General features: G+C 32.3%; 1 long non-coding RNA gene across 2 annotated transcripts in view; it reads right to left on the reverse strand.

Annotated features, from left to right (window-relative positions):
• Positions 1–16,376, reverse strand: part of LOC149081721 (uncharacterized) — a 124,904-nt gene that overhangs the window by 58,336 nt on the left and 50,192 nt on the right. The window contains exon 2 of one of the 2 annotated variants that reach the window (XR_016193329.1): positions 14,857–14,967. This is a non-coding gene — a long non-coding RNA (uncharacterized LOC149081721). Of the gene's footprint in view, positions 1–14,856; positions 15,072–16,376 lie in introns of those variants that run through there. The other variant, XR_016193328.1, reaches the window with a different exon arrangement.

The following is a 16,376-nucleotide window of genomic DNA, read 5'->3' on the forward strand; positions in this document are numbered from 1 at the left end:
AGTACTTTGGTAAGTTTGATGAATTTCCCTAAATTTATAACTTTCACCGACGATTATGCATAATAACCAAGTTTTGCGTCGTTAGTAAACACGATAAATCTTACTATATGGTATAGCCTACTATACATAATAATTCATACGTGTGTTTATCATTATATCTCGCATATTAGTCTCATTTGTAATTTTTCTCATATTTATCAAATTTACCGATTTCACTAGGGTATCATGTATAATCACAGATAAAGGCGATAAATTTCAAGTATTTATTAAAATTTACCAACGACACTTATGTGTTATACATAATCGCCGGTAAAAGTGGTAATGTTTTCAGTATTTATTAAGTTTACCAACAAAATTTGGGGATGGTGCATATTTGCCGGTAAAAGTGATCAATTTATCAAACTTACCCAGACGATTGGTAAGTATGCATGATCCCCGATTTATCATATTCACCGTAACATATACATCGTCTATACATTGTCTGATTAGACATTAACATAGACTTACACAGCAGACCTACACGTAAGTAATATCAGACTAACATTCGATAATTAAGAAAAAAAATAAACAGTGTTTAATAACAAACTAATGATAATCAGAATTGATTAACACTCATGTTTATTGTATGTGCACCTCTTTAATACACTTTCATTAAACTATTATAAAATGGATATTAAACAAAAATAAAGAGTGTTGATAATAGTAGTTGAGGAAAATTATACACAATTATTTAATGATATGAGTACGACAACACACACATAAACACACACACAGAATGCCAATTTCCTAAAAACTGTTCATAGAGACACAGACTTTGGGGTGATGACACGTGGTCGTTACACTAGTGCTAATAAAAATATTAGTTAACAATTGTAATGATATGATAAAATACCAGCACTTTTGAGCTATGAAAATTCTTATGAATGTTCCGAATAGTATATTTTTATGAATTAATGATAATTTTTTGTCTCGTGAAGGGCCCTGCAATTATTTAAGCACGTGTCTCACGTCTGGGTTAGCCCTAATTATTCAGTTGATAAATAATTTTATGTCTCTCATCAATTAGGCTACTGTAATGCATAAAATTATTGTTATGATATGATTTCGTAATTTTTTCATAAGTTAAGGCTTGCAGTGATAGGCCATATTGCATGAAAGCACGACATTAATTAGAACAATAAAATTTTTTGGAAGTCAAGTGATAATTCAAAACGTTCAGACATGGTATAAGTGATAATAATATGTTTAGGACTTATCATAGTCAATAAATTTTCGAAATACACAAATATTTTTATCTGAATGAACCAGAATAAAAAAAAAATCGAAATGCACAGTGAAACCTCGATACAACGATATTTTCTCATGTCTTGTTTGGAATTGCCTATAGTCTAATGTTCAGCTCCTCTCGATACTACGATATCCTTTACTACGAAAAATCCCTTTATAACGATACTTTTTGAGGAAATTTCGAAACTGTTACAACGACATTTTTTGTTTAATATTTTGCTCAAATCACCTTCAATATATTTGATATCAACAGCAATCGCATATCGGGTATTTTGCACCAGCTGCCCTTTGAAAGTGTTAATGAAGTTGCCGTGAAGCTACTTTCTGTGTAGCACATGTGTGTTGTGCGGAAAACTACTGTACAGGGTTGAACAACTAACTGAATGTTATTCATCAACAAAAAGCAATCATAATTTTTTTCCGTGAATAAACACTCATGCATACTATCAAACTTACTTGTTTAGTACTATCAAATTTACTTGTTAGTACTACGCATTTGTTTTTTGATAGTACTAACAAGTAAATTTAGAAGAGATACCACAACAATATAAATTTGGTGGCATAATGCTGCTATCTATCAATGTAATAATAACCTTTCTCTCTACAACGATATTTTTTCTTGTTCCACAGAGTATCGTTATATCGAGGTATATTTCACTGTATATCCATATTAGAGGAAAATATCAACATCAAGAATTCTGTCCAAGGGGAACAACGTCAGGAGCCATTTATTCAACTCAAATTTTGTGAGAAAAATTACTTTTCCGTACAGAAATCACTAAATTATGTAAAACCTCCAACGCCATGAGAAAACAGCGTTTTAAATCGGTTTTGTTTACAGTAGATCAGTTTAAAAAACAAAATTCAAAGAGGAAACAAAACAATGCTCTCAAAATTGACTTGCCTCCAAAGCAACAGCTATTGCAAAACAAGTGAATAAATATATTCATATGAAAGTAATTTTGTACGTCAATCCCCTGTAGAATTGCGCTTTTATTTGGTTTATTGTGAATCATTGAGAGGAAGGAATCTCGTGGATCGCGTCGTCGTCGGCGGCGATCAGGGAAACTGGGCGGCCAACTGGTAACGGCGACTTTGTCACCGACCGGAGCCGCGTCAGTGATTTCACCGCCCGGGGCGTTGTTTTGTTGCATTGCCGTCGCTGACGTAGCTGCCCTTCCCGTCGATATATACGTCTCTGGTATTTTTTCTTTTTTACCATCTTAGCCCCCTAAAGGCGTTCCGCTCGATGCTTTTCCACATTCAATAACAGCAACACACACAAGGCTTCTTTCTTTTCCCTACCTTTTGCTATTCAAAAATTCTCAAGATAAATAGGGAAATTCATGCAGATACGGAAGACTGTGCTGTGCACCAAACGGAAAACCCTTGTTGTTTCTGTTCCGTTCTAACCAGAGGAAATCGACGGTAATTTCACGGAGAACTTAGCTGGATACCTGACAGCTTGATAGTCTGTCCCATAATCGTAATGAGTTGTATAATTAAGTTCAACAACAATAATAAATATTGCTTTTGTATATTGAAATAATGTTTATTATAACCTGCAGGGTTTTTTTTTCACTTTTTAAAGAGCCCTGGCCACATAAGTGATTCGATAACAGGTCATAGGCAATAATACAAGTATTCGTGACTGTCAATTTTCTCTTTAAATTTCATATTGTATTTTTAGATATCAATTAATACTATTTTTCACCATAGGAAATGAGAGAATAGTGGATGAGTCGTAGTTTAATAGTTTGAAAATATTTGTGTGTTTCTAATTATGAAATATTCATGCGGTATTTAGTCTGAGTTCAACAGCCCAATTGGACGGCTTCGATGGTGTAATTAAGACTGTCCGACAATAATGTTTCTAAACCATGAATCATATATTCCGCAAGATTTGTTATCTACTAACGTGCCTTTAATAATTATCAGGATGTTTTTAATTGGTGAATTTACCCTCCATTTGGCGCGTTGCTCTTGAAAAAGCAACATGGTTTGCTTATATATTTCTCAAGTAAACACAGCTCGTTTCGGCATTGATGCTTCTAATCAACTCCTAAACATTCGATTTTTACTTGTAAGTCGTTCATGAAGTTTCCATAATTACCAGCAGAATGGCTCATAGGTACATAATGTCTCCCCTATATCTTGACAAGCCAAACAAGAGCGATTTTTGACCCTTGCGTTTTTGGACGGAAATACCATGTGTGGGGAGACATATTGTTGTGCATTCATCAACAATGATAGAAAAGTAAGTTGGCAAGCAATAAATGTCATATTCGATACTATTCAAATCTACGTATTTATAGTGTGTTCCCTGAAGTGCAACATCCCATATATATATATATATATATATATATTTTTAATATTGAAAATAAAAAAAAGTGTTTTGTCATGCAATAGCATTCATTCAGGGTGCGTCATTTGCTTAATATAACCACCAAAATTTTCCTCTTCTGGATATTTCAATACTTGATAATTAAAGGGTTAATGTGTTAATAATCTCAAATAAAATGTGCGATTAACATAAAAATTAATTGTCAATGATTGTTTGTTGTCTTAGTTCAGATTTACCGTGCTGTGGTCTCAAAAAAAAAAAAAAAAAATGAGAACCACCAACTTATAAACATTTTTTCCCAAGGGTCGGGCTGATGGTGCTTTAGCATGGGGCCCGGGTATCAACCACCTAAACAGTTTTTATTTTTTGTACGATAAATTTATCATAAAATCAATTCAAGTAGTTTCCCAAAGTCTTTTTCGAAAAATCTGACCTAAAGGACTCGCTTAAGGATGTGAGATCCCTCCTTATAGATTACTAGCTATAATACCTGGCTCTTCCCGGGTTTTCTCCATATACTGGCAGCATTTAAGAAGTGACAAAACATTGTAAAGAGCTAAATATGGCTGAAACGCATTGTTTGGGAAACACTGTAATCAAAGTGAACATTCCAAAAGATTTGCCAGCTCCGATGAACTTTTAAAGTGGCCTATCGTCCAATTATTTATACCTGATTGGTGCATATGCAAGGCAGACAGATCAATCTTATATACATAGATTTTAAATTTATTTTCACGTTAAGTGTAAAAAAAATCCAAATTCAATCCTCCAAATACATTTCATAACACCATTAAATATATATGTTTTGTAATTAAGAATTTAAAAAAGAATAAGTTCTTAAAAAACGTTTTCATGCAAAATTTATATAAGTTTCATTTCTAATTTTTGGACAACCACCAACGTGCGTAATTTTTCTTGAAATAATGTTACAGATTAGTTAATATGTATATTTTTTCATAAAAATTAAAACACATATCTATTAAAACATGATTATCTATATTCCTGTTGAATTATAGCCTAGTTATCGAATGCGATATTACTCTAGATATCGTTTCCGAGTTGAATGGAAAAGAAAAAAAGCCTTGAATATCATTTTTGATATTCAAATCAATAGACTTTGTATTGGAATAGAATTTCAGGAACAAAAAAAATTCCATTATATTGACTATTGAATGTTCGATGTCGTGTCAATCGCCATTCATGTCACTAACATTGGGTAAGTCGCCATTTTCATCGTAAGAGGGAGATGACGAATATCTTTTCTGACCATTTTCATTTCTTTTTTTCTGTAACCTTTAAAAGAATAAAAAAACGCACAAGTCGGGTCCTGTCAAAAGCATCACCGTCCACAGTGAGACAAAAAATGACAGCAAATGATATTTATAAGAGGAAATGCCTTCCGTTTATTTTGAGTTGACAGATGTTTCCTTCTACATCGATGTCCGTCGGTCCGCCTCGCGTATCTTCGTTTCTGATATTTGTCATGTACTGCATATTATTATTATTTTTATATTGTCAGTGAATTTTCACGATGTTCAAGATAAAGCATTACTTGTCGAATGGACACATCTTTTATTCCATATCAGATTTTTCTTTTTTTTATTCTTTTATAATGTCAAAGAAGACATGAACGTTCACTAGTTTCAACATGGATGAGTTGGCTTGAAGAAGATTTGATAATTATTTTTCTGTGATTATTCACCAAGGCATCTTGTTCGATATCATGTGATCTTATCCTTATATTTTTTACTACTTGGAAGTTTTCAAATATAAATATCAATGGAATAGAGATTATCAATTCCTTCAAAGTCTGAAAACAAAAGTTGCTTTCAATTTGATTTAAATTAAAAGAATGAAAACTAATTCAGCAAATATTTATTTCCTGAAATGAGGAGATGCTTGTGCTCATCTATATTATGCATTTTAGTTTTATGTGAATGGGGGCAAAGATCTATCAAACTATTTATTTGTCATGGAATAAATGAGAGATTCGGTATGATTTTTCGTATGTACTTGATGAAATTTCAAACTTAGATCATATTTAACCAGTAAATGCTCAAATCTTATTTTATGTCCATTATTCTTTCAATTTAAGGATTAAAAGAGAAACTTATATATATTTTTGTAATAATTGAAATATATATAAATCTAGTGGCCTACACATATACTGTCTATTTTTTTAATTATAAATTTATATCTGTAATATTAACATTATGAATTTAAAAATTACATTATACATATGCAAAGCTACGCATTTAAGGGTTGATATCTGAAGACTTTCCGTAAAATATATGAATCAATAGCGTTTGGTTCGTTGTCAATGGATACGCTTCTGTTTCCTTTCAAATAGGCTAAAACGTTGCGCAAAAATATGGAAAGTCTTAGGTAAACTTTTAGCATAGCCATATCTTTTAATTTTTGCAACTTTTATTGAACTATGGCCATTTTAAAGGATTTTAAACCCTACTTGTCGAAACGGAGGTTCTTCCTCCAACTACTCGGCTACCAGGCTTCGTTCACCTGATTTCTCAATGTTAAATTCTCATGAATGTATTTCAAAACTTAACCGCGCGCACACAAAATCTATTTACAAATATCTATCCAATAACAGTGGTTTATTGTCTGAAGAAATGAGTTTCGAAATTCTTTGGTCAGCATAGTTCCAAAACAATGCATTCTTCAACATCATTGAATACACATAGGCCTACTATACAAATGGAAATTAAAAGGCCACATCACATGAATTGAGAGTTGACAGGAAAAAAATAATAATAATGTCCACAAAATAATTTCTCAAAATAATACAACATTTTTCTTTTTTCTGCATTATTTATATTGTGGCTTTTTATGGTTTTCTTTTACGCCATCTAGATGTTAGAGAACAGTTGGCAGATCCGCATGTTTCTGGTAGGATAGTAGGCATGATCGATAAATATTATGATATGAGTAAGAGCGCCATATCATGAGTAAACTCAAAGGTTCATCATATCCTAATTACTCCAGAGCTCAAATCTCAACGTAATACTACTATTATACAAATACAAACACAAAGGCCACAATAGGCAAATTACCCAACAAGATGGCTGAAGAAAAAAGATGTCCATAAAAAATATGGATGTCAAATATAACCAATATACAGCAACCCAATATAAATAACCCAACCGAATATACTGATGGCCCTGATATAAATGCTTTACCAACTGAACCTTATTCTGAATTGTACAAACTGTTAATAACAGCAAATGAAATTTACTAACCAAACATAATTGCCATGAAAAAAAATCCCATTGGAAATAAACACCGTGATTCAATTTCTCTCTAATACTGAAACTAATACAAAAAAAGCTGGACGAAAATAGCAAAAGCTTATCGAAATAATCAATCAAAACTCATATCAAAGAAACATTTCATTATGAGAACGAATATTTCGTAAAACGACGAATGGAGTAACAAAATGTCCATAAAATAATTTCACAAAAGGCTATATAACATTTTTTTTTCTATACATATTATAATGCCTTTTTTATGGTTTTAAGAAGTCAGAGAGAACAATCGACCGGTCCATGTATACCGCTGGTAGTAGGCCTGCCTAATCAATAAAAATGACGAAATGAGTAAGAAAGTTTATCGTGAACAAACTCTCAAATGTTCAGCCAGTCATACTCTTTATTCCAGAGCTCAAATCTACGGTTTAATACAGAATATACTAATAGCCTGATGTAGATATTTTTTTCATCTGGATACTATTTTCAGTTCTATTATTCATTGATAATAACAGCGATTAAAACAAGCCAAGACATAGTTGCCAAAGAGAAAACAACAAATCCCATTGAAAATAAATACTCATTTAATTCTTTCTTTATCTGAAATTAATACAAAAAAAATTGGATATATATTATCGAAATTATCAATCAATACACATATAAAAACAAAAACTTTTCAATTCTCATCATAAGAATGAATATTTCGTGAAACGGTGAATGGAGTAACAAAATACTCAATCGAGTATCTAATAAATAAATAAATGCAATTTCGACACACGATATCAGTATGTCATCGGCATTTTTTTTTTCTCGCTCTCTTCACACCACAAGCGATAAAAGTTCATTTATCAATCACTTTTTCTCAGGGAAGTAAATTGGATAACATTGAAAGAGAATGTGTATTTTTATATCGTTATTTTTTCCTCTAGGATGTATTTTTATATTCTCAGGATACAAAGTAAAAAAAAAAACAGGTAGGAAACATTCACACAATGAAAGCGTAAGGTTTCTTTGAGAAGAAAGACCTCCCAACACGATCACAGAAATATGAAACGTTTCAGTAATTTGAGAGCCTGCGCCTTTAGATTCAAGACCGGAAAGATTTAAGAGCGGTAAAAAGAAATAATATAATAATGATAAAAATGCGGAACACCAGTGTTACGTAACATAGGTGTGTGTTTTTTGTGCGTGAGAGAGTGATTAGTAACGAGAGATTATTTTCTGAAAATAAATAATGAATTGGAAAAGGAAAATTAGGTTGTCTTTTTTTTTGTTAGGTAATGAAATAATTTAACCAAAAAATTATCAGTTGAATAATTGTGATTAACAATTAATAAATTCTTTGAAAAAAATTTAGTCCGTTTTATTGAATTTCATCGAAATAACTACCGAAGACAGATAAGCTACTTATAGAAGTTGGTAATGAATGGGTGATTTTCGGTATTCTCTCGGATTGCAATTAGTTAATTGGAATATAATGGATTGGTAAAAAATTTATCCGATACTGTCTGAGTATTCTGTAATTTTGGAATTAAGAGATATTTCACAGAAGTAATTTTAAAATTTTATTCTAACTGTGAAGATAATTGTTGAAGCGAAGAAATAATTGAGGTTGTTAAAGTCGCAGTGGGCAACAATTCACATTACCAACAATTCTGAATTAATTCCAGAAATGAAATCTAGAAGTAATCTAGACCGTGTTCAACCGCCGGGCCCTGAATCATGACCCTTTGAATCCGGACCCTAGAAATCATGTACCAGAAAGCATTGGCGTACGCAAAGGGGGGTTTGGGGTTGTAACCCCACCCCCCTCGAGCCTAGATTATAGTGTTATTCTATTAGCGTTTAAAACGTAAACCTCCCCCCGCAGAAGGAAAAAAAATCTGAAAACCTCCCCCTCGAGAAAATTCTGCGTACGCCTATGCCAGAAGTAAGAGTCAAAAGAGGTTGAGAACCGCTGCTCTAAACCAGTGGTTCTTAAGCTTTGGAAGCCCGCGACCCGGTTTCATTTATTTTTGTAAGTGTAAGGCCAGGTCAAACACACGACTAGTGGAAAATTAATGGGAACAAAGTACACGGCCAATCACTCGTGGCCCGGTATGAATGCTGTCAGGACCCGGTACCGGGCCGTGCTCCGGTGGGTGACAAACACTGCTCTAAACCGTTGAAAAAAAAAATGAATCAAGTCTTAAGCTTCAATAGTTCACCACTAGATTATGAGAGATCACAAAATTTTTAGCATGATAACCTCTGGCAACAATTCTTGTAAAAAACCTTGTTTTTTCTCAAAATGAGGATAAATCGAATTAAACCACCCTGACTTCAACTCCCCTTCAATTGTTTTTGGGCCGGTGCTTTAACAAAGTTTCTGAGTAGCTTATCATTAAAGTTGGTCCCTTCATGTATCACATATAATTTTATATTTGTGCGAAATTGAGCAAAGTGCATTCACAATTAGAACCTAATTTTCTTAATTATTAATGAAATTCACGTCTATAAAAATTATTTAATTATAAAAGATTATATTGATTCAAATTTGTCGGTATATTGGACATTGAACATCAATATTGGTTATATGTGTTTGAATCTGGAATATAGCTTGCATTCAGTTATCAAAAAGATAGGTATTCAAGTTTCTCTTTTTTTTGGTTTTGTATTTTTTTAAAATGACTTTATACTGGAATTCTGAAAACGTCCAGATTTATATTTTCATATTCTATAAACAGTGGGTGTTGGAAGGTAGTTGCATACAGATATTCCATGTTCATTCTAATCTAAGAACGTGAAAAACAATCTAAATCCGATGTATTGAAATGCAGTTTTTCAAATTTGCATCATTTCATCATGCAAATTTTCAGTTTTTTTCTTCAAAGATTATATAACAACAATGAGTGTTAAAAATGTTACAGTATTGAACTGACTAAATTTATTGAATATCGTAAAGGTGATTTTTTTTTTAACTGGATTAAGTGAGAAATCAAATATATTTCAGTGTATGTAAGTTTTGAGTAATGCCATGTATGATCATCTAAGTTCCAAATTTTTGAGTGATATATTGACTAACATTTCAGTAGCACAAAATTTAAATAAATATTGTCCGATATCTGAGCTGATGCTTTCAATTAGCAGTTGGTCTAAAATCTTTTTATAATATTTGATAATTGAGAATTAAGGAATCTTGAATCAATCACTAATTTGTATGAGATGATGTTCTTGAGCGAAACGCACAAACGGAATTTTCGAATGATTAAAAGGTATTTTCCAATAATAAGTTACTAGGGACAGAAAGTTAAGGCACTAAGAATTGTAAAAATAGGCAAAAAGGCTTTAAAAAGACACTAAAAATTCTTGAAATAGGCACTAAAATCATTTATAATAAATGGACAAAATGAAAAGTAACTAGCAACTAAGACAGGGGTTCTCAAATTTTTTCCATCCGCGGCTCACCTTTCCCTAATCAACGTTTATCAGCGGCTCCCTAGAGCAGTTTAACAAAGAATCTCTACGAAAAACTTTTGTCAGGGCCACCCCTCCGTGGCACCCAACAAAGGTTAGCGGTGCACCACGGCTCCGCGACGCACAGTTTGAGAACCCCTGAACTAAGATATTAATGGTTGACCTTACTCTGTCTTGTTCCATATGAATTTATATTGATTACTATCTGAAACCTATGGTAGACTAAAGCAGGAATGAGAAATCTTCATCAATTATGTGTCTGACAACACTTTTCTTTTTCTTTTTGAGATGTCTATCTCTCTTTTAAATGGGCTTGGAAGGAACGGAGCTTTCTGATAATAATTAGCACTAAGAATTGAAATTTTCAAAAACAGTAATTGTTTTGAAGATTTTAATACTTGATATATCCAAGTAATATAAGATATTGCCCCTAAAACTCACGGAAACATAAACCAATATTGAAATGGGTATTTGAGTCAGGAAAAAAAAAATTTTTTTTGCAATAAAAAATTCAAAATTGATCAAAAAAAATTTATTTATGGCATTTTGCCTGAACTTCCGGACTCTTTAAATAACTAAAATCCACCACAAGTTATTTGAGGTTCGATAGTACAAACATAATAATAAAAATATGAACAAAAGTATTGCATAAACATGCTCTTGACTGTTACAGAACCTAAAAATTCATATCACGAAACCCTTGAAGATCTACAACGGACACATTCAAAACCCGATGTTTCTCAAATTTGACTCCTGCCTTCAATATTGCACTCATACAAAGAAAACGCGTAATAAAGACAGTAACCGCCTGATTAAATAAATTATGTCTCCGGTACATGAATACATAAAATACGTAAAAAGAAAGATCCATCTTAATCTCTCACAACGTAACTTCCGTCCCAACACCTGAGCTGGAAGTACAATAACCACCAGGTGTCCATAAAAAAAGAGAAAGAGAGAGACGAACACGTCATTGCTCGTGTAATCATAGCACCATTTTTCTTTCACGGATCAAAATAAATCATGGAAATGACTCATAAAATACAAAGTGAGTGTAGGAGAAATATCATCATCATCAGGCGAAAGAGAACAACAGCACAATGGTGTTCAGAATAAAGAAAAATGAAGAAGTAAAAGACCACGCAAGGAAACAGCTTATAGTGAAAATAACAGCTATAAAACACCGCAGAGAAAAAGAAGGGGGAAAACAATAAAAGCTTTTGTACGAAAAGGGAAGGAAATTGAAAAGAAAAATTTCTTACATTTATATCGTGAAATAAATAAAAAACGATGAAAAGCATAAATAAGAGAAAAACCTTGAATTTCTATGTCTTGCTCTCTCTCTCTCTCTGTCTCTCTCACACATGGTGTATATGCGTGCCTCACTTTCAAATGCAGCTATGCGCATTCAAATTCTTTTATTTCTCTTTGTTTCTCCTTGCAGAGAGAGAGAGAGAGAGCACAGATGGAGAGAGAGAGAGAGCACCTCTAAGAGCATCATCTCTACCAACCTCCGGATGTAATAAGGTCTAGAAGTGGAATTCCGTGGAATTTTCGATTTTTTTTTTTTTTTTCATTTATTATTTTCCTTAAAACTTCTAAGATGGTAGTGATGGAGGAAAAGAGAGGAGTAGGGGAAAAAAGAATATTATTCGGAAAACGCATCTGAATTATGAATTAAGTTTGAGACTTTGCAAGTGGCAACGAGTAAAAGATCTTTTTCATTATTATTTTTTGTTGTTATATATATTTTTTTTTGAATTTTTGGAGTGAAGGTAAAATTTTCATTTTACCCCGTGTTCTCTTCGGCTGATTTGTCAACCGTATATGATTATTACATGAATTTTGACGGTGCTTTTTAGTCTTAAGGAGTTTCGTTTTACGTGACGCTTGCCGATTTGTGTCATATCGTTTTTTTAAATATTTTTTTTGGCTGTGTTTGAAGAAAACAGGCCAACGATATGCTACTTCTTGACAGGAATTTCCCAGAAAATAGTATGATTTTTTTGGAATAAAAATTCATAAAAGAGCTAATACAGAATATTAGAGAATTCATTGAAATTTTTATCTTGAATAAATTTTTTGCTCTCGGAATTTGTTTGATTTGCTAAAAGTCTGATAATAGATTCATTGCATGAATTACTGCTGCTTAGATTTTTCTTCTTGATAATACAAGGAAATGCTACCGCGCAATTCATTGTTACGAGGAATATATATATCTACACCTAGAGTATTTCTCATACGGTGATATATAAGTACTTTCTTCTAAAAAACACTTGTCGTTAGGAAAATGTATCAGTAATATTGTCATAAATTTCAAAAAGCAGTGTATAGAAATGAGCTAATGTAAGAACAGAAGTATAGTTACATAATTAAATTTATTAAGATGAATGAATTGATATAGGAAGTTATATACTGTAACTGATTATTAAAAAAATATTTAAAAATAAAACAAGAAATGCTTTTTGGTAATACATATGTTTCTGGAGAATAAACACAATAAATAAGTCTGTGCTTCAATTTTTCGAATCAGGAATTGGCCACATTCTGAAATGTGACATCCCTTAGGCCAGGATTTTTGTCAGACTTTCCCCCTTCCCTCCCGTATTGATTTTATATTAAATTTACAGCACAAACAATCAGTGCCGTCTTAACGCATGAGCCCACCCAGCCAATGCTCGGGGGGGGGGGGGCCTTCAAGAGAAGAGAGGGGCCTCACATAATGAAATATAGTTGAAATTTTCGAAAAGTATGCATGTGAATTTGCTTGGTAGGGCCTCAAAAAAATCACTTGTGCCGGGGGCCCATGGTACTCTTAATACGGCCCTGCAAACAATGTATTTTGATCGTTTCTAGGCCTTCAGGCTAGAGCTCAGTCAGCCTTCTCTTGATGGTATAGTTTAGAATGTGTGAAAAACTAAATAATTTATAAATTTTTTGGCACTATAAACGAGGTGACAGGAAAACACAAATTTCACGAAATTATCCATGCAATATGGCAGTTGCGTAAGAATTTTCTTTCAATAAAAGCATATTCTATTCGAAATTGAGAATGGCATTATAATTTGAATATGTTCGGAAATGTTTAAAAGTAACCATCTACAGAGGATTCTGCTAATAATGTTCCCACTTAGACCGTTTTTCCCCGTCTAGAACGAAATATTTTCATGGTCCCAACGTAACGTAGGTCTAATCATTGACAATACCCATTTGAATCGTTTTCTCTCTTACAACGTTTTCCCGTGACACTTTTCTCAAAAACGTTATAAGCAGAACCCACAGCATAACATCAATCAATATTCATTCTTATAAATGGTAACTTATTGGACATGTTTTGACGCTGGTTGTGATTATAAACGACTATCTAACCAAGAGCGTCTTGAAATTTTGCAGATTCAAATAGCAAATTCAGAAATTTCAATTATTTTTTTAAATTATAAATTGAAATTTATTGCTTTGTGATTAACTTTGTTAATAGTTAAATAATTAAAAGTGCAATTTTTAAAATCTAAATTCAAGTGTGCAGTAGAAGTTCAAATGTGTCGCCAGTGTTATCCAAAAATACAATTTTGAAGAGTAATTTCCTTTTCTTTATAATTGTAAAGAGTATTTTTATAAAAAGATAGGTATTTTTTATTCATCAGTGAGAAACGACTTTATTAAAAAAAATTACCAAAAATTTAAAGGGTATATTCAAAGGGTATAAAATTGAATTTTTTGATGCATGAATCACGCATTTAGATGCGTATTGGCGGATACTGGTACAGCGGGATAAAAAAAAGATGAAAAACGCTGCCTTAAGGTGCATTTAGAGTAGCCGACCAGTAAGTGGGCCTACACTAGTAAGCTGAAAATCAAGAGTGAAATGCTAGTTTTAAGCAGAGGTCAGCGAATATAGAGATAAATTAAATGTTTTCGAATCAAAAGCTCATAGGGCTAAAATCTTTCTTACGAAGGATCCAAGGGTTCCGTAGAACCCCTGAAAAGAATTCTCAATCTAACCATATAATCATCACTTCGAATAACAGAAAAGTTATTTCCAGAAACATTTCTAAACGTATGATCCTAAATGTTTCAAATATTTCACAAATGTAAACTGATTGATCACTATCCCCCCTTTCTTCAAAATGGAAATATTTCAATAAAAATCTTTCTCATAAAGGTACTGTATTTCTCTAATTTTTTAAAATATTATAGCCAATTCCGCTTATAGCGTTTTCAAAAAACCGTCACGAAAAAAAACGTTGCAAGTGGGAAAACTCTTTAAATGAGAAATCTTAATGAGAATTACACTTAAAGTTGAGATCCCCCGAAAATGAATCCTACCAAGCGGGAAAACGTTATAAGCGGGAGCGTTATAACGGGACTGACTGCATATCACTTTTTGATGAAATAAATGGTTCCAAAGAAATGAAATATTTAAAGAAAACATGAAAATTTTGATATTCTTCAATCACGAGTTATATACCGCGGATTAAAGCACTTTTAATTCTAATATTTACTTACCACATGGTGTTTGCTCTGTTCGGGGATTTCGACCAAAGCGGAGCACTAAAACCATCCAACCAAATTCCATCGCGCTGCTGTTGTTGAATGTTATAACTCGGAGTCACAAGACTTTTGCGGCCAGTTTGGTAGAAAGCATGAAACATAAGAGAGAAAAAAAAAACAACCAAAATTCAACCATAAAAATGATGAGGAGGAGACAAAGATGTAAAAATCTTCAACGATTCACTATAGTCTCTGTTTTACCCATAAACCCACCATTCCCTGTGCTCCTTTTTTTTTTTCGTATATATATGTATACGGAATACATAAATCTCATGGGAAAAAAAAAATATGTAACGTACATATCAGACTAAAGACATATTTTTCAAGGAGCAAAAAGAAAAATAATAAAAGACTATGAAGATGAAGATGAAGAAAAGAGGAGAAAAGAAAAATGAATTGAGCAAGAAAAATGAGAAGAAAGATGGGAGAAGAGTAAAGAAAAGAAGAAAGAAACTTAGATAGTTTCTTTAGAAGTTTTTCAAGAAAAAAGGGCATTTTTGTGCTTTTATTTCTTATCTTTTTTTTTTGTATCCTATATATGATCTTTCGTCCAGACGTCCTCTTTCCCGGGCCTTATTCTTCTTCATTGTTCCTTTTTTTCGAAGAAGAAGAAGAATGGTAACGTACAGTGGATACTGTGTTGTGTACAAGGGATAAAACATCGTTGGTACTCGGATAATAATATTTTTTAAGAAAAAGAAAAATCGGGGGTATATGGAAAAAGAAAGCAATGTCTATGATATATCTGGAGATTTTATTTCTGAAATTTCCTATACTTTTTAGATAAAAAATATTTGTCATAAATAAGATTTTAAAAATCTTAGTATGGCTGTGATGATTGACAGTTGCTTTGAGAATTGGCTGTCCGTATTACTTGTTTTTTGATCTGTATGAATCAAATTTCGGATTAGATTTGAATCGTGAAGGCTTTGCATTGGAGCTTTGAAACAGAAAAATTATAAATATATATATATGGAATATAATGATATATAGAATTAATCAGTTTTTGAATTCTTCTCCCTCTAATATATGGTTTATGATACTTTATATATCTATGTAGAATATATGAAGAATCATGAAACATATAAAGTAGGCCTACTATGTATACTGTACAGTGGATACTGTGTTGTATACAAGGGATAAAAGATCACTATTACTGGGATGATAATATTTTCAAGACAAAAAAAATCTAGGGAAAACGAAGCAATATCTATGATACATATACGTAATACTTTGTGTTTTATAATAGGCTATAACAGACTATTTGAACTTTTTTTTTGAACTTTTAAAACGTTTATCAGAGCTTACAGGTGACATTTCTATATTAGACTAATGTATGGATAGTAGAAAGACGTGCAGCATTTCTTTATGAGAACGTTGAAATAAAATTTACAATTGACCAGTGAAATACTTTTTTGAATTTTCTTCTTGCAATATTTCTTCATGATTCTGAAGTTATTCTGAAGTTATTAACT

The sequence above is a fragment of the Pholcus phalangioides genome, unplaced genomic scaffold (genome assembly GCF_987345545.1).
Source record: "Pholcus phalangioides strain wild (caught in Gottingen) unplaced genomic scaffold, Ppha-v1.0 ptg000009l_1, whole genome shotgun sequence".
NCBI lineage: Eukaryota > Metazoa > Arthropoda > Arachnida > Araneae > Pholcidae > Pholcus > Pholcus phalangioides.